At 41.8% G+C, this 22,918-nt stretch overlaps 2 long non-coding RNA genes across 2 annotated transcripts in view; one reads left to right on the top strand and one right to left on the bottom strand.

Annotated features, from left to right (window-relative positions):
* LOC109196974 (uncharacterized) overlaps positions 1 to 22,918 on the top strand; it is a 28,679-nt gene that overhangs the window by 3,715 nt on the left and 2,046 nt on the right. The window contains exon 3 of the long non-coding RNA XR_003218291.1: positions 17,276 to 17,449. This is a non-coding gene — a long non-coding RNA (uncharacterized LOC109196974). The remainder of the gene's footprint in view (positions 1 to 17,275; positions 17,450 to 22,918) is intronic.
* Positions 5,997 to 6,473, bottom strand: LOC112845467 (uncharacterized). Its single transcript, XR_003218292.1, has 2 exons — positions 6,272 to 6,473; positions 5,997 to 6,179 (listed from the first exon to the last, which is right to left on the bottom strand). It is a non-coding gene; the product is annotated as an uncharacterized LOC112845467 (long non-coding RNA).

Here is a 22,918-nt window from a genome sequence, read left to right as displayed (position 1 = left end):
TCAGTTCAGATTTCATTAGCATGTTCACTTTTTGTCAGTCACAGTATCCATCCATCCATCCATCCATCCATCCATCCATCCATCCATCCATCCATCCATCCATCCATCTTCATCCGCTTTATCCGGGGCCGTGTCGCGGGGGGCAGCAGCCTAAGGAGAGAAGCCCAGACCTCCCTCTCCCCAGCCACCTCCTCCAGCTTATCCGGGGGAACACCAAGGCGTTCCCAGGCCAGCCGAGAGATATAATCTCTCCAGCGTGTCCTGGGTCTGCCCCGGGGCCTCCTCCCGGTGGGATATGCCCGGAACACCTCACCCAGGAGGCGCCCAGGAGGCATCCTTGTCAGATGCCCGAATCACCTCAGCTGGCTCCTTTCGATGTGGAGGAACACCGGCTCTACTCTGAGCCCCTCCTGGATGGCCGAACTTCTCACCCTATCTCTAAGGGAGAGGCCAGCCACTCTTTGGAGGAAGCTTATTTCCGCCACTTGTATCTGCAATCTCGTTCTTTCGGTCACTACCCACAGCTCGTGGCCATAGGTGAGGGTAGGGACGTAGATTGACTGTAAATTGAGAGCTTCGCTTTTACACTCAGCTCCCTCTTCACCATGACGGACCGGTTCAGTGTCCACATCACTGCAGCCGCAGCACCAATCCGTCTGTCGATCTCCGGCTCCCTTCTCCCATCACTCGCGAACAAGACCCCAAGATACTTAAACTCCTCCACTTGGGGCAGGAACTCATCCCCGACCTGGAGTGGGCACTCCACCCTTTTCCGGCTGAGAACCATGGCCTCAGATTTGGAGGTGCTGATCCTCTTTCCCGCTGCTTCACACTCGGCTGTGAACTGTTCCAGTGCAAGCTGGAGGCCTTCACCCGATGAAGCCAACAGAACCACATCATCCGCGAAAAGCAGAGATGAGATTCTGAGGCCACCGAAGTGAAAGCCCTCCGCCACTTGGCTGCGCCTAGAAATCCTGGCCATAAAAATTATGAACAGAATCGGTGACAAAGGACAGCCCTGGCGGAGCCCATCACCCACCGGGAACGAGTCCGACTTATTGCCGGCAATGCGAACCAACCTCTTTCAACGGTTGTATAGCGATCGAATGGCTCGTAGCAATGGATCAGACACCCCATACTCCCGCAGCACCTCCCACAGGACACCCCGAGGGACACCTTCAAATGCCTTCTCCAAGTCCACAAAACACATGTAGACTGGTTGGGCAAACTCCCATGCACCCTCAAGTATCCTTGAGAGGATAAAGAGCTGGTCCAGTGTTCCGCGACCAGGATGAAAGCCGCATTGTTCCTCCTGTATCCGAGGTTCGACTAGCGGACGAACTCTCCTTTCCAGCACCCTGGCATAGACTTTCCCAGGGAGGCTGAGGAGTGTGATCCCCCTGTAGTTGGAACACACCCTCCGGTCCCCCTTCTTAAAGATGGGGACCACCACCCCGGTCTGCCAGTCCAGGGGTACTGCCCCTGATCTCCACGCAACATTGTAGAGGCGTGTCAACCAGGACAGCCCTACAACATCCAGAGCCTTCAGGAACTCGGGGCGGACCTCATCAACACCAGGGGCTCTGCCACCAAGGGGTTGTTTAACTGCCTCAGTGACCTCGCCTCCAGAAATTGGCAGGTCATTCCCCTGATCCCCAGACTCTGCTTCCTCCTGGGAAGACGTGTCATTGGGATTAAGGAGGTCCTCGACGTATTCCTTCCACCGCCTGACAATTTTCTCAGTCGAAGACAGCAGCGCTCCGCCAGCACTATACACAGTGCAGGTACAGCACCGCTTTCCCCTCCTGAGACGCCTGACGGTTTGCCAGAATCTCTTCAAGGCAGTCCGAAAGTCTTTTTCCATGGCCTCTCCGAACAACTCCCACACCCGAGTTTTTGGTTCAGCCACTGCGCAAGCCACATTCCGCTTGGCCTGTCGATAACTGTCGGCTGAAGGAGTCCCACAAGCTAACCAAGCCCGATAGGAATCCTTCTTCAGCCTGGTGGCTCCCTTCACCTCTGGTGTCCACCATTTGGTTCGGGGATTACCACCATGGTAGGTACCAACCACCTTGCGGCCACAGCTCAATGCAGCAGCTTCGGCAATGGAGACGCTGAACATGGTCCATTCGGACTCAATGTCCCCAGTCTCCCTCGGAATGCTGTTGAAGCTCTACTGGAGGTGTGCGTTGAAGATCTCGCGGACTGGGGCCTCTGCTAGACGTTCTCAGCACACCCTCACTACAGGGAGTGCAGAATTATTAGGCAAATGAGTATTTTGTCCACATCATCCTCTTCATGCATGTTGTCTTACTCCAAGCTGTATAGGCTCGAAAGCCTACTACCAATTAAGCATATTAGGTGATGTGCATCAATGTAATGAGAAGGGGTGTGGTCTAATGACATCAACACCCTATATCAGGTGTGCATAATTATTAGGCAACTTCCTTTCCTTTGGCAAAATGGGTCAAAAGAAGGACTTGACAGGCTCAGAAAAGTCAAAAATAGTGAGATATCTTGCAGAGGGATGCAGCAGTCTTAAAATTGCGAAGCTTCTGAAGCGTGATCATTGAACAATCAAGTGTTTCATTCAAAATAGTCAACAGGGTCGCAAGAAGCGTGTGGAAAAACCAAGGCGCAAAATAACTGCCCATGAACTGAGAAAAGTCAAGCGTGCAGCTGCTAAGATGCCACTTGCCACCAGTTTGGCCATATTTCAGAGCTGCAACATCACTGGAGTGCCCAAAAGCACAAGGTGTGCAATACTCAGAGACATGGCCAAGGTAAGAAAGGCTGAAAGACGACCACCACTGAACAAGACACACAAGCTGAAACGTCAAGACCGGGCCAAGAAATATCTCAAGACTGATTTTTCTAAGGTTTTATGGACTGATGAAATGAGAGTGAGTCTTGATGGGCCAGATGGATGGGCCCGTGGCTGGATTGGTAAAGGGCAGAGAGCTCCAGTCCGACTCAGACGCCAGCAAGGTGGAGGTGGAGTACTGGTTTGGGCTGGTATCATCAAAGATGAGCTTGTGGGGCCTTTTCGGGTTGAGGATGGAGTCAAGCTCAACTCCCAGTCCTACTGCCAGTTTCTGGAAGACACCTTCTTCAAGCAGTGGTACAGGAAGAAGTCTGCATCCTTCAAGAAAAACGTGATTTTCATGCAGGACAATGCTCCATCACACGCGTCCAAGTACTCCACAGTGTGGCTGGCAAGAAAGGGTATAAAAGAAGAAAAACTAATGACATGGCCTCCTTGTTCACCTGATCTGAACCCCATTGAGAACCTGTGGTCCATCATCAAATGTGAGATTTACAAGGAGGGAAAACAGTACACCTCTCTGAAAAGTGTCTGGGAGGCTGTGGTTGCTGCTGCACGTGATGTTGATGGTGAACAGATCAAAACACTGACAGAATCCATGGATGGCAGGCTTTTGAGTGTCCTTGCAAAGAAAGGTGGCTATATTGGTCACTGATTTGTTTTTGTTTTGTTTTTGAATGTCAGAAATGTATATTTGTGAATGTGGAGATGTTATATTGGTTTCACTGGTAAAAATAAATAATTGAAATGGGTATATATTTCTTTTTTGTTAAGTTGCCTAATAATTATGCACAGTAATAGTCACCTGCACACACAGATATCCCCCTAAAATAGCTAAAACTAAAAACAAACTAAAAACTACTTCCAAAAACATTCAGCTTTGATATTAATGAGTTTTTTGGGTTCATTGAGAACATGGTTGTTGTTCAATAATAAAATTATTCCTCAAAAATACAACTTGCCTAATAATTCTGCACTCCCTGTATGCGTTTATGTGCACCGGGTCTGTCCAGCATCCTCCCCCGCCACCTGATCCAACTCACCACCAGAACTGACATGGTCCTCCACCGATCGTGAAAAAATAAGAATGTCATCAAGATAGACAAACACAAAACTATTCAAAAAGTCCCGCAACACGTCATTGATAAGACTTTGAAACACAGCAGGCGGCAGGCCAAAAGGCAGTACCAAGTAGTCCTCGCGGAGTGTTGAAAGCAGTCTTCCATTCATCACCCTGCCGAATGCACACCAAATGATAAGCACTCCGTAGGTCCAGCTTCGTAAACACGGTGGCTTCCTGAAGGGTTTCAAAAGCAGAGGAAATCAAAGGCAGGGGATACTTATTTTTCACAGTAATGTCATTGAGACCCTGATAGTCAATGCAGGGCCTGAGCGATCCGTCTTTTTTCCCAACGAAAAAAAATCCAGCCACCAGAGGCGAGGAGGAAGGACGAATTAAACCTGCCTCCAGCGACTCCGAGATGTACTTCTCCAAGGCCGCCCTTGCTGAAGGGTTGATGTTATACAGCCGATGGGAAGCTAATGGAGCTCCCGGTAGCAGTTCAATCGCACAGTCATAAGGGCGATGAGGAGGCAGAGAGCCAGCACGAGCTTCAGGTCATGATACTCCTTGGGAACAGCAGAGAGATCAACAACCTCCGCTGCCGTCTCAGTAGCAGTGGCCAGCAGAGACGGCAAGGCAGAGCGCAAACAGTGCAACAAGCAGTGGCTACTCCAACTCTCCATGCGGTGGGCTGCCTAGTTAATGTGCGGGTTATGGCGCTCGAACCAAGGGAAACCAAGAACAACAGGCGACTCAGGGGAGGAGAAAACAAAAAAACGGAGACGCTCATGATGATTACCAGAAAGGATTAGTGACAGGGGTTCAGTCTGGTGAGTGACCGAAGGAAGCGATTGCCCATTAAGGGCAGTGACGGACACAGGAAGGTCTAGCGAACGCATTTGAATGCCGAGAAGGCGCACGAGGTCACAATGAATCAGATTTTGTTCCACACCAGAATCTAAAAGTGCCTGAGTGGAATGAGATCTGGTGGGCATGTGAATGACAGCAGAGAGTAGCATGCGGAGGGCCTGGGAGGGAGAGGAAATGTCACCCATCAATACCCCCAGAGTTATTGATGGGCACTGCCTTTTGACAAAGCCGGACAAGAGGCGACAAAATGGCCCGAATGGCCACAATACAGGCATAGACGCCCCTCAAACCTCCTACGATGCTTGACCGGGGTAAGTTTAGCACGACCCAACTGCATGGGCTCCTCTAGATTGTCAGCGGGAGGCGAGTCAGCATGAGCCGGACAGTGAGGAGGATGAGAAGCTAGAAACTCAGTGCGCACGGGCACACTCGCTCCCTGGTTACCACGGGTTCTGCCCCCCTTTTCTTTCTCCCTTTCTCTTTTGCACAGCCGATTAATCGATGCGAATAGCCAGATCCACAAGAGCCTCAAAATCTTCGGGTTCATCGCGAGTCGCAAGCTCATCCTTCATGCGTTCAGTTAAGCAGTTCACAAATGCCCCGCGCAGCGCATTATCAGCCCAACCTGTCTCAGCGGCTTTAACGCGAAAATTGATGGAGAATTCGGCCACTGACTGACTTCCCCGCCGCAGCCCAGACAGCGTCCGCACGGCTTCGTCGGCGCGCAGGGGATGGTGAAAAACGGTCTTAAGATCACGTATAAATTGAGTATAGGAAATTGTCTTGAGTGGGTGGAGAGTGAGGTACGATTCGGCCCAACTCAGAGCATGATCGCGGAGAGAGCCTATAACATAAGATATTTTAGAGGCATCATCAGAAAAGGCCTGAGGGAAACGTCGAAACAAAAGGGAGACCTGGATCAAAAACCCTCCACACTGACCCAGCTCTCCTGAGAACGGAGTCAGAGCCGGGGGAGCGGGATCACGAACCGAACTCACAGCTGGCTGACTGGGTGAAGTGGGAAGAGAGGATGGCTCACTGGAAGCAGCCGGGGGAGCTAATGGAGCGAGTGTCGTCTGAATGGTGGTCAAGGTGTCGTTAACCCGACCCGCCCACTGTTCAGATTGCTGAAACTGTCTAATTAGCTTGGATAGTGACTCCTCGTGTTTTGGAAGCAAATCGCCGGAAGCGGCGTCCGTATGTTCTGCTGGGTCCATAAATATGTTGGTCAGTGTATTCTGTTATGGCAAATGCAGATGGACCCAGGGAGCAGAACGCACGGAGGCAGAGTTGCGGTGAAGACAGTTTATTTACAGTGATGGGGAGGTTTTACAAGGACAAAGTATGTACAATAGCATATGAATGGGGACACGGAGCCAGGACGTGCAGGTGACGGAAACACACACAGGTAGTGCACTCGATCTAAAAAGGAGAGGGACATGAGAATTAGGAGGGTCTTGCCCGATAACCGAGAAAAGCTTGAAGTAGACTTTACAGAGAGTTGGAGAGCTTACTTGGTACTGTTTATTGCCAAAACCTCCAGACGGAAACAAACCAGACAAGGCGAAATCCTGGGGAGGAAACAAAACTCCTTACAGTCACCAGAAATAATCCAACGGCTCCAGCAGGCAGGGGCAGAATTACAGACTCTCCAAAAACGTCAATGCTCCGACACTAGTCTTCTGTCAGGTAGCTCCTAAAGAACACTTCTGAAGAATGCAGCTGACGAGTAACAGGTGTGCCAGGTTCACTGACTCACTGCCTCGCCTACTTATACAAAAAGGGAGGCACCAAAAACACATACAGACAAAAACACCACATAACCAGAACCCAACTCTTAACACTTTCCTACAATCACAAAGCTCTGCATTGAAATCAATGATATCAAAGCTGGAATCAAATGAGTCCAAGTCTTCCGCTGATTCAGCATCACATTCATCTTTTGTCCTTGTTCTGCATCCCCACCATGGACTTCATTCCTTTCCAAGCCAGCCTTGAGTGTCCTTTATTCAGCTCATCCTCTGCTTTACTTTAGACCTGATTGTAGCTTCTTTATCTCTCTTTGAACAAGTTTATGTGCTTCAATCTTTTTCTTATCTCCCTCATAACAAGACAGCTTCTTCTGACTGAGAACATGTTTGAGTGATTTAGTAATCTAGGGCTGCTTATTGGGGAAAATACTTCCTGTTTTCAAAGTAATCCCCATTTTTCCCAGGAAGAAATGTAAGTAGAAACTAGAAAAATTTGCATTTCCTGCAAAAATGCTGTGTGGATGCCTTAACGCTGAAGCTGTCTGCTGAAAAGCTGAAAAAGCTGAAAAGTTGCAAAAAGTTGTATGGTGGTGAAAAAAAAAAAAAAGCAGCAGAAGCTGCTGAGAATTGTGCTGAGAAGAGTTGAAAAGGCTGAAAATTTTGCAGAAAAGAGGTAAATCAGCAGAATTTCTGCAGAAAAGAGGCAGAACAAAAGAGAAAACTAAAAACAGGTTTTGCCCTGAGCAGGATTCGAACCTGGCCCTATCAGACTCAAAGCAGCTACTCATCTCACTGACCCAAACACATTCTCACAGAGAAGAGGTGGACAGACTGACAATTCTGTTAAAATGAGCAGAAGCTGCTGAGAATTGTGCTGAGAAGAGGTGAAAAGGCTGAAAATTTTGCAGAAAAGAGGTAAATCAGCAGAATTTCTGCAGAAAAGAGGCAGAACAAAAGAGAAAACTGAAAACAGGTTCTCCCATGACCGGGATTTGAACCTGGCCGTTCTCATCTAAAGACAGCTGCTCATCTCACTGAACCAAACTCTTTCTCTCAAATGCAAGAGATGAAGAAATTGACAATTTTGCTAAATGAGCAGAAGCTGCTGAGAATTGTGCTGAGAAGACGTGAAAAGGCTGAAAATTTTGCAGAAAAGAGGTGAATCAGCAGAATTTCTGCAGAAAAGAGGTAAAGAAGCAACAAGTTGCGCTGAAAAGAGATGAATCAGCAGAATTTCTGCTCAAAGGCGGCTATTCATTTCCCTGAGCCAAAGTCATTCTGACAAAGAAGAGGTGGAGAGATGGACAATTCTGCTGAACTGAGCAGAAGCGGCTGAGAATTGTGCTGATAAGAGGTGAAAAGGCTGAACACTTTGCAGAAAAGAGGTGAATGAGCAGAATTTCTGCTGAAAAGAGATAAAGAAGCAGAAAGTTCCACTGAAAAGAGATGAATCAGCAGAATTTCTCCTCAAAAGTTTTTTCTGAAAACAGCTGAGATTTGTGCTAATAAGAGGTGAAAAGGCTGAAAATTTTGCAGAAGAGGTGAATAAGCAGAATTTGAGCTGAAAAGAAGTGAAAATTCTGAAAATTCTGCTGAAAAGAGTTCAATCAGCAGAACCTCTGCTGAAAAGAGGTCAATGAGCAGAATTCTGCTGAAAACAGGTTTTTGCTGAAAACAGCTGAAAAAGCTGGTATTTGTGCTGAAAAGGGGTGAAAAAACTGAAAATTCTGCTGAAAAGGGGTGAAAAAGCTGAAATTTGTGTTAAAAAGAGTTAAAAAAGTTTAACTGTTAACTGAAAGAAATTTTGCCATAACCGGGATTTGAACCCGGGCCTCCCAGTCTGAGAACGGATGCTCATCTCACTGAGCTAAAGCACAGGTCAACCTGGCAAGGAAAATCAGTGAGGCCATCTATAATATGGCAGAAATGGGCAAAAAATATTGCAAAAAAAATTAAATATCTCAAAAAGTATAGGAGTTATGCGCACCAAAAGTCATAGCCGGAAAGAGCAGAAAGAGCAGAATTTTTTAAGATTTGAGTGGTGAAAATCGGATAAAAACTGTGGGAGTAGTTAAGTGCCGAAAAACGTACGGAAGCAACTAGTAAATAGTGGAATAAAGAATAAAGAGAAACAGGAACTCAATACTTTGATTTGGTAGAAATACTATGCCTCAGTAGTAATACTATAACGTAATAGATATACTATGATTTTGCAGACAGTCTATGTTTTTGCACAACTAGCACAATGTGGCCGAAATACTATGAATTGGCACAAGTACAATGATTTAGTAGAAATACTCTTATTGGCAGAAATACTATGTTTCAGTACAAATACTATGATTTGGCAATAATACTGCGTTTAAGCACAACTACTGAGATTTGAGTGAAATACTATGATTTAGAAGAAATACTATTACTTCGTAGAAATACTACTATGTTTTGGTTCGAATACTATGATTTGCAAAAAATACTATGATTTGGCACAAGTACCATGATTTAGTACAAATACTACGAATTGGCAGAAATACTGTGACTTAGTAGTAATACTTTAACATAACAGATATACTGTGATTTAGCAGACATAGTATGTTTTTGCACAGATACTACGATTTCACTCAAATACTATGAAATTGCAGTAATACTATGATTTTGAAGGGATACTTTGATTTGGTAGAAATACTATGCCTTAGTAGTAATACTATAACATAACAGATATACTATGATTTTGCAGACATAGTATGTTTTTGCACAAATACTACAATTTGGCAAGAAATACTATGTTTGGGCACAAATACTATGATTTGCTATAAATACTATGATTTGGCACATATACTATAATCAGCAGATATACTATAACATAACAGAAATTCTGCGACTTAGTAGTAATACTATAACATAACAGATATACTGTGATTTTGCAGACATAGTATGTTTTTGCACAAATACTACAATTTGGCAAGAAATACTATGTTTGGGCACAAATACTATGATTTGCTATAAATACTATGATTTGGCACATATACTATAATCAGCAGATATACTATAACATAACAGAAATTCTACGACTTAGTAGTAATACTATAACATAACAGAAATTTTAATTGGGCAGAAATAACATGATTTGGCACAAATACTATGATTTGGCAAAAAAATACCATGATTTGGCACAAATACAATGACATGGCAGAAATACTATGATTTAGCAGAAATAGTATGTTTTAACATAAATAATATCTTTTGACAGAAATTTCTGCTAAAAGGTATTATTTCTGCTTTTTAGCAGAAATACTGTAATTTTGCATAAATACTATGATTTGGGATAAATACTATGATTTCCCAGAATTACTATGATTGAGCAGAAGTACTAAGATGTAGTAGAAGTACTTTGATTTAGGAGAAATACTATTATGGAGGAGTAATACTTTAACATGGGAGAAATACTGATACACACACACATACACAGAGCGCAAAGGGAACAGTGGCTGTTAAGAGTCTGGGCTTGGTATATCTAGGTCAGCTAAATTGGCTGCACCTGCTGTAATCAGCACTTACACACACAGACACAGAGAGAGCTATGGGTTTCCTTCAGTGTATTTCTCACATTCAGGATTCCCCTCGAACAAATGGCCATAATTTCCTAACCGTAGGAGCTAGAACGGTCATTCTGACACCGTTTTGTTCAGAAGAGATGGGGAAATCTGCAGGTCTTCATAATTCAGAGATAAAATATAAATTATTGAAGATATATGACTTGTAATACACTGTAACTGAGTAGAGGCAAAGCAAAACTGCCTTGACCTGCCCTCAAACAACGTTTTGTAACTCTAAATCTGTATGGAGCATCAAAATCATTCTTTCACCGTAAGAAACAGCAGGCTTTGGTGAACAGTCATGGAAATTTTCAGGTCTCTGTTGAAATCCATCAAAAAGATCTGACGAGAGAAAAAAGTGCCTCATTTCCAGAGTTTGAAATCTGAACAGATCTGAGCGAGGGACAAATTTCCTATCCTCAAACAAATGTAATTCATGGCCAAACGGTAATAGGTGAGGAAAATACTCTTGAATTGTGAGCATCAGGAGAGTCTGAAGATATATTGGCACAAGCGTCATGTCTCAACTTTGTTTCGTTAAGGAGATATGACGATTTGAAAATGCCTCTCATTAGAAAAATTCAGCGGTGATTTTGAACAAGCTCTCCATTGACTTTCTATGGAGAGTTTTCAGACCTTGTGTTGCTCTGAGGAGATTTGCAAAAAATCTGTAAATCCCACAAGAATGATAGTGACATTTTCTGAAAGCCAGCAAAAATACCTACGTTTTGATGTATAATTTGTGGGGGTTGAGTGGAAATTGAGCGAGTAGCAAGAAGTTGTTCAGACATGAAGAGAAAATTCAGAATGGATGAGTGTACACTCTGAGTTAATTGCATAGCAACCATAACAACACATGTATTTTCTGAAAAATCACAATTTTGCAACTCAAAATTTAAAGAGGGATAAGATTAAAATGGTAGAAGATCTGAAAAAGCTGAATCAGACAGGAATAGTTCAATAATTTGAGAACATTTTAAAGTTTGAATGGAGTTCCTAGGTGAAAGTATAAGAAAGTAGTTAAGTTTCAAAAACAGGCAAGTTTTAGCAGAATTGTGCAAGTTTTCCATTCATTTCAATGGGACAAATTAAAGGAAAAAAGTGTAATATTTTAAAAAGTATAACAGTAATAAACACCAAAAGTCATAGCTGCAATAAGCAGAAAGAGCAGAACAGTGTAGAGTTTGAACGGAGAAAATTGGACAAAAACTGCTGAAGTAGTTCAGTGCCGAAAAACATACGGAAGCAACTTGAAGATGAAGAAAAGATAAAGAACTAGAAAAATTTGCATTTCCTGCGAAAATGCTGTGTGGATGCCGGAACGCTTAAGCTGTCTGCTGAAAATGACTGAAAAAGATGAAAAGCTGCAAAAATTGTATGGTAGTAAAGAAACTGAAAAATTATGCTGAAAACAAGTGAAAAAACAGAAACTTTTGCTGAAAAGAGGTGAAAAGGCAAAAATTCTGCTTCAAAGGGGTACAGAAGTTCAAATTTGTACTGAAAAGAGGAGAGGTGAAAAGGTTTCCTCTGAAATGAGCAGAAGATACTGAGATTTGTATTGATAAGAGGTGAAAGGCTGAAAATTCTGCTTAAAATAGGTGAATCAGCAGAATTTCTACTGAAAAGAGGTAAAGAAGTAGAACGTTGCACTGAAAACAGGTGAATCAGCAGAATGTCTGCTAAAAAAGAGATTTCTGTTGAAAACACCTGAAAAAGCTGGAATTTGTGCTGAAAAGGGGTGAAAAAACTCACAATTCTGCTGAAACGGGGTGAAGAAGAGGTGTTGGGCTGTTGAGAAGAGTTAAATAAGTTGAACTGATATGTTTGGGTACAAATACTATGATTTGGCAATAATACTGCGTTTTAGCACAACTCCTGAGATTTGATTGAAATACTATGATTTAGAAGAAATATTATGACTTTGTACAAATACAATATTTTGGCACAAATACTATGATTTGGCAGAAATACTATTATTTAGTAGAAATACTATGATTTACCAGAAGTACAATGTTTCTGCAAAAATAGTATAATTTTGAAGAAATACTATGCCTTAGTAGTAATACTATAACATCACAGCTATATGATGATTTTGCAGACATTCTGGTTTTACACAAATACTATAATGTGGCAGAAATACTACGTTTTAGCACAAATACTATGATTTGCTATACATACTATGATTTGGCACATATACTGTATTCAGCAGATATACTATAACAAAATAGAGAGTCTACGACTTAGTAATAATACTATAACATAATAGATATACTGTGATTTTGCAGACAGTCTATGTTTTTGCATAACTAGCACAATGTGGCAGAAATACTATGATTTGGCACAAGTACTATGATTTAGAAGAAATAGTCTTTTGGCACAAATACTATGTTTCAGTACAAATACTATGATTTGGCAATAATACTGCGTTTCAGCACAACTACTGAGATTTGATTGAAATACTATGATTTAGAAGAAATAATATGATTTCGTACAAATACTATGTTTTGGTTCGAATACTATGATTTGCAAAAAATAGTATGATTTGCACAAGTACCATGATTTAGTACAAATACTACGAATTGGCAGAAATACTGTGACTTAGTAGTAACACTTTAACATAACAGATATACTGTGATTTTGCAGACATAGTATGTTTTTGCACATATACTACGATTTTGCTCAAATACTATGAAATTGCAGTAATACTATGATTTTGAAGGAATACTATGATTTGGTAGAAATACTATGCCTTAGTAGTAATACTATAACATAACACATATACTGTGATTTAACAGACAATATGTTTTTGCAATAATAATATGATTTCGCTCAAATACTATAAAATTGCAGTGATACTATTATGTTGAAGGAATACTATGATTAGGTAGAAATACTATGCCTTAGTAGTAATACTATAACATAACAGATATACTGTGATTTTGCAGACATAGAATGTTTTTGCACAAATACTACGATTTTGCTCAAATACTATGAAATTGCAGTAATACTATGATTTTGAAGGAATACTGTGATTAGGTAGAAATACTATGCCTTAGTAGTAGTACAATAACATAACACATATACTGTGATTAAGCAGACATAGTACGTTTTTGCACAAATACTACGATTTTGCTCAAATACTCCGAAATTGCAGTGATACTATGATTTTGAAGGAATACTACAATTTGGCAGAAATACTATGTTTGGGCACAAATACTATGATTTGCTAGAAATACTATGATTTGGCACAAATACTATGATTTAGCAGAAATACTATGTTTTAACATAAATAATATCTTTTCACAGAAAGTTCTGCTAAAAGGTACTATTTCTGCTTTTTAGCAGAAATACTGTAATTTTGCATAAATACTATGATTTGGGATAAATACTATGATTTGGCAGATATATTGTATTCAGCAAATATACTATAACATAACAGACATTCCTCCACTTAGTAGTAATACTATAACATGAAATAAATATTATGGTTTTGCCCCAAAACCATGATTTGGCACAAACAACATGATTTTTCAAAAATACTATGATTGAGCAGAAGTACTAAGATGTAGTAGAAGTACTTTGATTTAGCACAAATACTATTATGGAGGAGTAATACTTTAACATGGAAGAGATATTGATACACACACACACATACACAGAGAGCAAAGTGTACAGGGGCTGTTAAGAGTCTGGGCTTGGTATATCTAGGTCAGCTAAATTGGCTGCACCTGCTGTAATCAGCACTTACACACACAGACACAGAGAGAGCTATGGGTTTCCTTCAGTGTATTTCTCACATTCAGGATTCCCCTCGAACAAATGGCCATAATTTCCTAACCGTAGGAGCTAGAACGGTCATTCTGACACCGTTTTGTTCAGAAGAGATGGGGAAATCTGCAGGTCTTCATAATTCAGAGATAAAATATAAATTATTGAAGATATATGACTTGTAATACACTGTAACTGAGTAGAGGCAAAGCAAAACTGCCTTGACCTGCCCTCAAACAACGTTTTGTAACTCTAAATCTGTATGGAGCATCAAAATCATTCTTTCACCGTAAGAAACAGCAGGCTTTGGTGAACAGTCATGGAAATTTTCAGGTCTCTGTTGAAATCCATCAAAAAGATCTGACGAGAGAAAAAAGTGCCTCATTTCCAGAGTTTGAAATCTGAACAGATCTGAGCGAGGGACAAATTTCCTATCCTCAAACAAGTGTAATTCATGGCCAAACGGTAATAGGTGAGGAAGAAATTCTTGAATTGTGAGCATCAGGGATGTCTGAAGATATATTGGCACAAGCATCATGTCTCAACTTTGTTTCGTTAAGGAGATATGACGATTTGAAAATGCCTGTCATGAGAGAAATCCAGCGGTGATTTTGAACAAGCTCTCCATTGACTTTCTATGGAGAGTTTTGAGACTTTGTGTTGCTCTGAGGAGATTTACAAAAAATGTGTAAATCCCACAAGAATGATAGTGACATTGTCTGAAAGCCAGCAAAAATACCTACGTTTTGATGTATAATTTGTGGGGGTTGAGTGGAAATTGAGTCAGTAGCAAGAAGTTGTTTAGACATGAAGAGAAAATTCAGAACGGACCAGCACTCACTCTGACTTAATTGCATAGCAACCATAGCAACGCATGTATTTTCTGAAAAATCACAATTTTGCAACTGAAAACTTAAAGAGGTATAAAATTAAAACGGTAGAAGATCTGAAAAAGCTGAATCATTCAGGAATAGCCCAATAGTCTGAGAACATTTTATAGTTTGAATGGAGTTTCTAGGTGAAAGTATGACAAAGTAGTTAAGTTTCAAAAACAAGCAAGTTTTAGCAGAATTGTGGAAGTTTCCCATTCATTTCAATGGGACAAATTAAAGGAAAAAAGTGTAATATTTTAAAAAGTATAACAGTAATAAACACCAAAAGTCATAGCCGGCATTAGCAGAAAGAGCAGAACAGTTTAGAGTTTGAACGGAGAAAATCGGCTGAAAACTGAGGGAGTAGATAAGTGCCAAAAAGTGTACGGAAGCAACTAGGGGAATAATAATAAATGGTAAATGGTAAATGGCCTGTATTTATATAGCGCTTTTATGGTCCCTAAGGACCCCAAAGCGCTTTACATATCCAGTCATTCACCCATTCACGCACACATTCACACACACTGGTGATGGCAAGCTATGTTGTAGCCACAGCCACCCTGGGGCGCACTGACAGAGGCGAGGCTGCCGGACACTGGCGCCACCGGGCCCTCTGACCACCACCAGTAGGCAACGGGTGAAGTGTCTTGCCCAAGGACACAACGACCGAGACTGTCCGAGCCGGGGCTCGAACCGGCAACCTTCCGATTACAAGGCGAACTCCCAACTCTTGAGCCACAATCGCCACAAAATAAAGAAGAAAGAGAAACAGGAAAACAATAGTGTGGAAGCCCCTTAGGGCATCCACACAATAAAGAATAAAGAGAAACAGGAACTCAATAGTGTGGAAGCCCTTGAGGGCATCCACACAATAAAGAGAAACAGGAACTCAATAGTGTGGAAGCCCTTGAGGGCATCCACACAATAAAGAGAAACAGGAACTCAATAGTGTGGAAGCCCTTGAGGGCATCCACACAATAAATGATCTAAGTGAGAACATGAGCCTTTAAAAAGGGTCTTCTGAGGCTGCTGCCAGTGGTCAACGCCTCCAAGAAAGCTCTGTAAGTACATATGTGATCATACCTTTACTTTTTAAATGTTTATTCTAGTTAACACAGATCAGGAGGGAACAACTCAAATAAAATATCAAAACTATTAAGTGATCATCAGTGCTCACTTTGTTCAATACTGAATACATTGCAGCAGAAATTGTCCACATTCCTGAAATATTTCTGAGCTTAACTGTTACCAAAGTGCCATCTACATCTAGCCTGTGGTTGTTATCTAAGTGATAATCATCAGTTCTTCTAAAACAAATATAAAATAAAGAAATTTGACAAATTTTGTTGATACCAAAAGTACACTGAACAACAGTAGCGGTTTTTGATAGGGGCGACACGGGTGGTTGCCCGGGGCGGCATCACGGGCATCGGCCAAAAAAAAAAAAATGCTCGCTCTCATGCTGCCCCGACATCATGCCAGCGCATATTGGGAATGGCATAGGCACCGATCGGTTTTCTATCGCCCATTTGCAGGGAGTAAGGGCGCCCTCCGTTTGCGGTGTGCGCCTGCTGATTGCGGCAAAGGGAGGAGAGGGCGGGGCAGCGGGGGATTCTCTGGCTGGCTGGAGCCAGCTCGCAAAATAAAACAAAATAAAAACCAACCAACAAACACGAAAACACCAGACATTATTATACAGACTTATAATTTGAACGAATGTTTTTTTCAAAGTTCTATACACAAAAAGTGAGCACGAGAGCCCTCGGTACGCCTGCTCGCTGCTGAAGTCAAAGTAAACTTTATTGTCATCTCCGCTACAGTACAGTATATAGAGACGAGACGACGAGGCTCCAGTTACAGCAGTGCAAATAAACGAACAATATATATAAGACGAGTAAGAAAATAAATATACACTTTAGGACTAGGGGTAAAGGGATCGATAACAATTTAAAATTTATAATTTACAGTTTGATGATTTAAAGTCTCACACACAACCCGTCGAAAGGGGAGGGGGCGGCTGCTTCCAAATAGAGCACATTTCAATCATAATGATGTAAATCCAAGCCCATTATGTATTCATGATTTGAATCCTGGGTTGTGAGAAATCCCAGAAATAAACCCAGACAAAGGAAATCTGTGAACTAAGGTGTAGATCTATTAGGTTATGTTGTGGTGATCCTCGAGTTGGGGGATGGGTGTTCATACTGGAGTGCAAAATTAAAACCAAAGGAAGATGGACAAGAAAAGTTTAAAGCCATCAGGTGCTCAGTTTAGAAAAAAGAGAAAAGAAGAGGAGGGCGCCAGAGGGAGCGTTCGCCGAGGGCGCCAAACAGGCTAGGACCACCACTGTTGAACATTTCAGTGTGCTTTTACTGCTGTTCTCTCTTCACTTCTTCTCTGATTCTCTCCACATGTTGCTCTGCATCAGTGCTCAATTTCCTGAGAAAAACAAGATTAAATATTGCTAAAAATAATAGAATCTCATTACTCTTCATCATAAGTGTCTTTTTTTAAATGGTTTATCTGTTATTTTTCAGACTGAGTCACTGTGACCTGTCAGAGAGAGGCTGTGAAGCTCTGGCCTTAGGTCTCAGCTCTCAGACCTCTAATCTGAGACAGCTGGACCTGAGTAACATTAACCTGAAGGATTCAGGCATCAAGCTTCTGTCTGAAGGACTGAAGAATCCACACTGTAAACTGGAAACTCTCAGGTGAGATCAAGCATTGTTTTTTCATCAACTGACAGAATTAGCAAATTGATAATCAGGCAGCCCTCTAATAAGAGGGGATGTGGAGGTCTTCTGAAGTGCAACATACTCTTATGTTGAAAAGTTCTAAAACAGGAAGTAGTTCCTGGGAACTGCTTCCTGTTTTGTTATTGTGTAAGTAGAAACCTGATGGTGAAAATAGTGATGAGTTTGCAGAGGTGAATCCACAGCACACAACACAACAATGCTGTTGCGTGCTGAAAGCAGACTTCTCACAGATTCTGAGACTGCAGGTTTCATCACTGTCCAACCAAAATTCACTGAACCAGCAGTAAATGAATGTCCAAAACTACGCTTCATGTTTAAAAAAAACAGATCATCAGGGGAATCCGCACTTTGTGTTTACATCTTTTTTGTGAGGTCTGTTCACTTGTCCTGTCTGTTCACTTGCTGTTTTAGCTTGGCCTGGAGAAGTTTGAAACCTTTTGTCCTCCACAATGGAAAATGGGTATCACTTTAGCCAGCTCCTAATTTGATAAATTCCACTCTCAGCTTCCTGTATATCTGCTATATAAATTCTGCACTCAGCTTTGTGGTCTCCAATATCACTGAAATGCAGCCAGATGCTGCTCATTTTGCATTTTCACTCTTTCCTGACATGCTTGCATTTAAATACAGCTCCCTGTTTCTCTGTGTACCTGGTCTCTACCACTACACTTGCTGTCTGTGGGACATTTCTGTCTTCTAATTTTATGATCCCATCCCAGCCTGGATGGACAGTAATTCTTTCCATGGGTTATGGTGGGACATTGAGAGCTGAAGTCAAACAGAAGTGAGAAATGAAAGACTGATTCATTTCTATTTAGTCTTGTGATGTGCAGCTTTATTCAGAATATTAAGGCCGAGCAAAGATTACTGAGGTCATAGAGTCACTGATGAAACCTGTGTGCTTATAGAAACTGAAACAAGATGAACCAGAATAGAAGGACATTAAAATGAAGTGTCAGCTACACAAAGGCAAAGGTATTTAGTTGTTGGTGTGAGTTATTTAAATGGAGGATGGAGTCAGACTTTGTTTAGCGGACTTTTGCGCATTTACGTAACTGCTCGTTTAATCATGGCTTGTTTTAGTTTGGTTTGGTGGTTGTAGAAATGGTCTCTATGAGATTTTAGCTGAGATTTCTGTGGTTACCACACATGTCGGCACTTATATTTCTGACCCCGTGTTATAACCGATTAAACGGGATCTCCTCCTTTTGCCCCTGGTACCAGGAGCGTGGGGCTCCAGGAAATTGTATTAAAGAAATCCAGCAGGAGCAAAGCAACATCAAACGGTAAAAATGACAAAAACTAATGAAATGACTTTGATTATGTAACGAACCTACACTGAGCTAATGCTGATTTAGTGGTGAGGAAAGGTTGGAGGTAGGATGAGCTCAGTTAGGCCTAAAGATGCTCTTATCCCCATAATCTGTGTAACTTTCGCCCACATCCTGCACCACACACACACATCCAAGGTCAGACTCTTTACAAAGTGAGGCTGCTATTAGAATCACAGTTATTCTATTTTCTGATTCATTATAGTGGTTAACTTCAGCATATTCATCTTTGTTTCTATTCAACATGCCAGTATTGAGACACTGAGCATAATGAACCCTCAGTATAAGTTATACAGGGAGTGCCGAATTATTAGGCAAATGAGTATTTTGTCCACATCATCCTCTTCATGCATGTTGTCTTACTCCAAGCTGTATAGGCTCGAAAGCCTACTACCAATTAAGCATATTAGGTGATGTGCATCTTTGTAATGAGAAGGGGTGTGGTCTAATGACATCAACACCCTATATCAGGTGTGCATAATTATTAGGCAACTTCCTTTCCTTTGGCAAAATGGGTCAAAAGAAGGACTTGACAGGCTCAGAAAAGTCAAAAATAGTGAGATATCTTGCAGAGGGATGCAGCAGTCTTAAAGTTGCAAAGCTTCTGAAGCGTGATCATCGAACAATCAAGCGTTTCATTCAAAATAGTCAACAGGGTCGCAAGAAGCGTGTGGAAAAACCAAGGCGCAAAATAACTGCCCATGAACTGAGAAAAGTCAAGCGTGCAGCTGCCAAGATGCCACTTGCCACCAGTTTGGCCATATTTCAGAGCTGCAACATCACTGGAGTGCCCAAAAGCACAAGGTGTGCAATACTCAGAGACATGGCCAAGGTAAGAAAGGCTGAAAGACGACCACCACTGAACAAGACACACAAGCTGAAACGTCAAGACTGGGCCAAGAAATATCTCAAGACTGATTTTTCTAAGGTTTTATGGACTGATGAAATGAGAGTGAGTCTTGATGGGCCAGATGGATGGGCCCGTGGCTGGATTGGTAAAGGGCAGAGAGCTCCAGTCTGACTCAGACGCCAGCAAGGTGGAGGTGGAGTACTGGTTTGGGCTGGTATCATCAAAGATGAGCTTGTGGGGCCTTTTCGGGTTGAGGACTGAGTCAAGCTCAACTCCCAGTCCTACTGCCAGTTTCTGGAAGACACCTTCTTCAAGCAGTGGTACAGGAAGAAGTCTGCATCCTTCAAGAAAAACATGATTTTCATGCAGGACAATGCTCCATCACACGCGTCCAAGTACTCCACAGCGTGGCTGGCAAGAAAGGGTATAAAAGAAGAAAAACTAATGACATGGCCTCCTTGTTCACCTGATCTGAACCCCATTGAGAACCTGTGGTCCATCATCAAATGTGAGATTTACAAGGAGGGAAAACAGTACACCTCTCTGAACAGTGTCTGGGAGGCTGTGGTTGCTGCTGCACGCAATGTTGATGGTGAACAGATCAAAACACTGACAGAATCCATGGATGGCAGGCTTTTGAGTGTCCTTGCAAAGAAAGGTGGCTATATTGGTCGCTGATTTGTTTTTGTTTTGTTTTTGAATGTCAGAAATGTATATTTGTGAATGTGGAGATGTTATATTGGTTTCACTGGTAAAAATAAATAATTGAAATGGGTATATATTTGTTTTTTGTTAAGTTGCCTAATAATTATGCACAGTAATAGTCACCTGCACACACAGATATCCCCCTAAAATAGCTAAAACTAAAAACAAACTAAAAACTACTTCCAAAAACATTCAGCTTTGATATTAATGAGTTTTTTGGATTCATTGAGAACATGGTTGTTGTTTAATAATAAAATTATTCCTCAAAAATACAACTTGCCTAATAATTCTGCACTCCCTGTATAAGTTGTGGTAACTGGAACATATTCATGTTTAATATGTTGGGTTGTATTTGATCAGTTTCAGGTGTTTGTGTAGCTGTGTTAACATCAGTCAAACACATATAAACCATAGTTCTTTGTTATCCAGCTGAGACTTTGGGTATAAATGTGTCATAAACAGGAGAAAGCAGTGCAGGTTCAGTGTAATCAAACCTCAGACTGAGTTCGAAATCATCATCATCACCTGTCCCAGATACCACATCAGCACCAGAACCATGATGTGTTTACTCACATTTAAAAGGTGGAGGTCAGTGTGAATGGACTGTTGTCATTGGTCTGAATGTGCCTCTATAAACATGTGCTCTTCATCATTGATTTTTTCCTAATGAACAGAAAATGAGACTTAATAAAATCCTTCTGACTGTTGTTGGAGCAGGTTGGGCCCTGGGTTTGGGCCCCCGACTGTACCACTGTGTCAAGAGATTTATTCTAAACAACACTTCTTCAGCTGAGAGTCAGAGAGTGGAGACACACACACTGCAGAATTCACTTGCAACCAAGGGGAGCTCTCAGAGCGCCCGCACAGAAGCGAGGGCTCCAAGAGTCCATTCTCCCATTGCCCTGGTCTTTATTATATCGGTGGGCGTGTTTATTCATTACATTGGAATGTGGATTCGTATATGCGCGTGTGTGTGTGTGTGTGTGCGTGTGTGGGGTCAGAGTGTGACCCCATAAAGACTTCCCTAAACCTGCTGGCCTGAAAGTCCAGCAGTTCATCTAAACAAAAGGCACTTAGACTAAAACTGACATAGCTACGTTTATCCTACCATAAAACAATAAGAGAAGGTAGCCCTTTTCCCATGCTCCCAGGATGTGGGTGTGAATGCCAGAAAACTCTGGAATGCACACAAAGCCTTTGCAGCCTACTAAAGATCACACATCCTATCACTACACAATCGATTATACACCTCTAAACATATATGGAAACTTGTATCATTAAAAGATTATACTGACTACTAAGTACAATTTCCCATTGACACACTGTCACGTTCCTGGGTCTGTTGACCCAGCGTTATGAGTTTTAGTTTATTTTGATGTTTATGGTTTATTTTTTAGTTCATTAGGTTATCTAAGCTCATTTGTTTATTTAGATTCCCCTTGTGTCTTCTACCCCTGCGTTTTAGTCTCCTTTTGCCCTTTATGTGTTTCATGCTGCGTGTCTTATGTTGTGAGGTTATATTGTCTTGTCTGTGTCTCATGTTTCCTGTTTTATTTTGAAGGTCTGTGTCCTATGTCAGTGTAGTCAGCTTTGCTTCCTTTGTCTCGTTATGTCACACCAGTGCCAGCTGTTTCCCCATGTGTTTTCACTTCCCCTAATCACCCTTGTGTGTATTTAGTCTGTGTGTTTCTGTTCATTCCTTGTCAAGTCGTCTGTTGTTCATGCCAAGGTTTCCATGTCATGTTTCCAAGTTTCATGTCTAGGTTTTTCTTGTTGTTTATTTAGTTCTCCCAGTTTAGGTTGATGTTAGTTTACTTCAGTTTGCTGACCTGTCTTTGTACCTTTTTTACCAGCCTTATTAAACGGCTCGCTTTTTGTTAATACTCAAGCTTTGGTCCAAGTTCCTTCATGTCTGCATTTTGGGTCCACTATTCACAATTAATACAGTCTGCCACCGCCAGACTGTGACAACCACAGTGGCTTCTAGCTTTGTTTCACAGTGTGTAAAACTACAAATAAAACCAAATCCCAAAAAGCTTCAAGTCAAAAACACATCAAACTTTGAGGGGTTTTTCCCAAGGATGAGGAAGCAGACTCGGCCCCAAACAGCTGGATATATGGATGGTTACCACAGCAACCACAGCAGTGTGTTCTCAGTATATTTAGTTGTATAAAGGTGGTTGTGGTGTGTTGCAGCTGAAACAGCCTCATGCATGTTGACACAGGGAGAAAACTGATATCATCTTCTGCTCTCACACTGACCACCTGTTGGAGCTAACATGCTAACATGGATAACAGCAGCATCACTACATGTAGTCCTTAGTGATGGAAACTGGAACCATGAAGTCAGTGATGCTGGAATAAGGATCTCCACAGTGACACTAATAGTCACTATCATGACTCTGATGATATTCTGTGAAACACTGAGAAAAGTGTTGGACAAATCTGAACCAGTCTACTTATTATACACGAATGTAAATAATTTTGATGGACACATGTTTTGGAGAAACGCCCTCCCTCCTGCTGCTCAGTTCACTC

This window comes from Oreochromis niloticus, unplaced genomic scaffold (assembly GCF_001858045.2).
Source record: "Oreochromis niloticus isolate F11D_XX unplaced genomic scaffold, O_niloticus_UMD_NMBU tig00007510_pilon, whole genome shotgun sequence".
In the NCBI taxonomy this organism is placed as follows: domain Eukaryota; kingdom Metazoa; phylum Chordata; class Actinopteri; order Cichliformes; family Cichlidae; genus Oreochromis; species Oreochromis niloticus.
The sequence above is the reverse complement of the archived record's forward strand: the minus strand, read 5'-3'. Positions and strand labels throughout refer to the sequence as shown.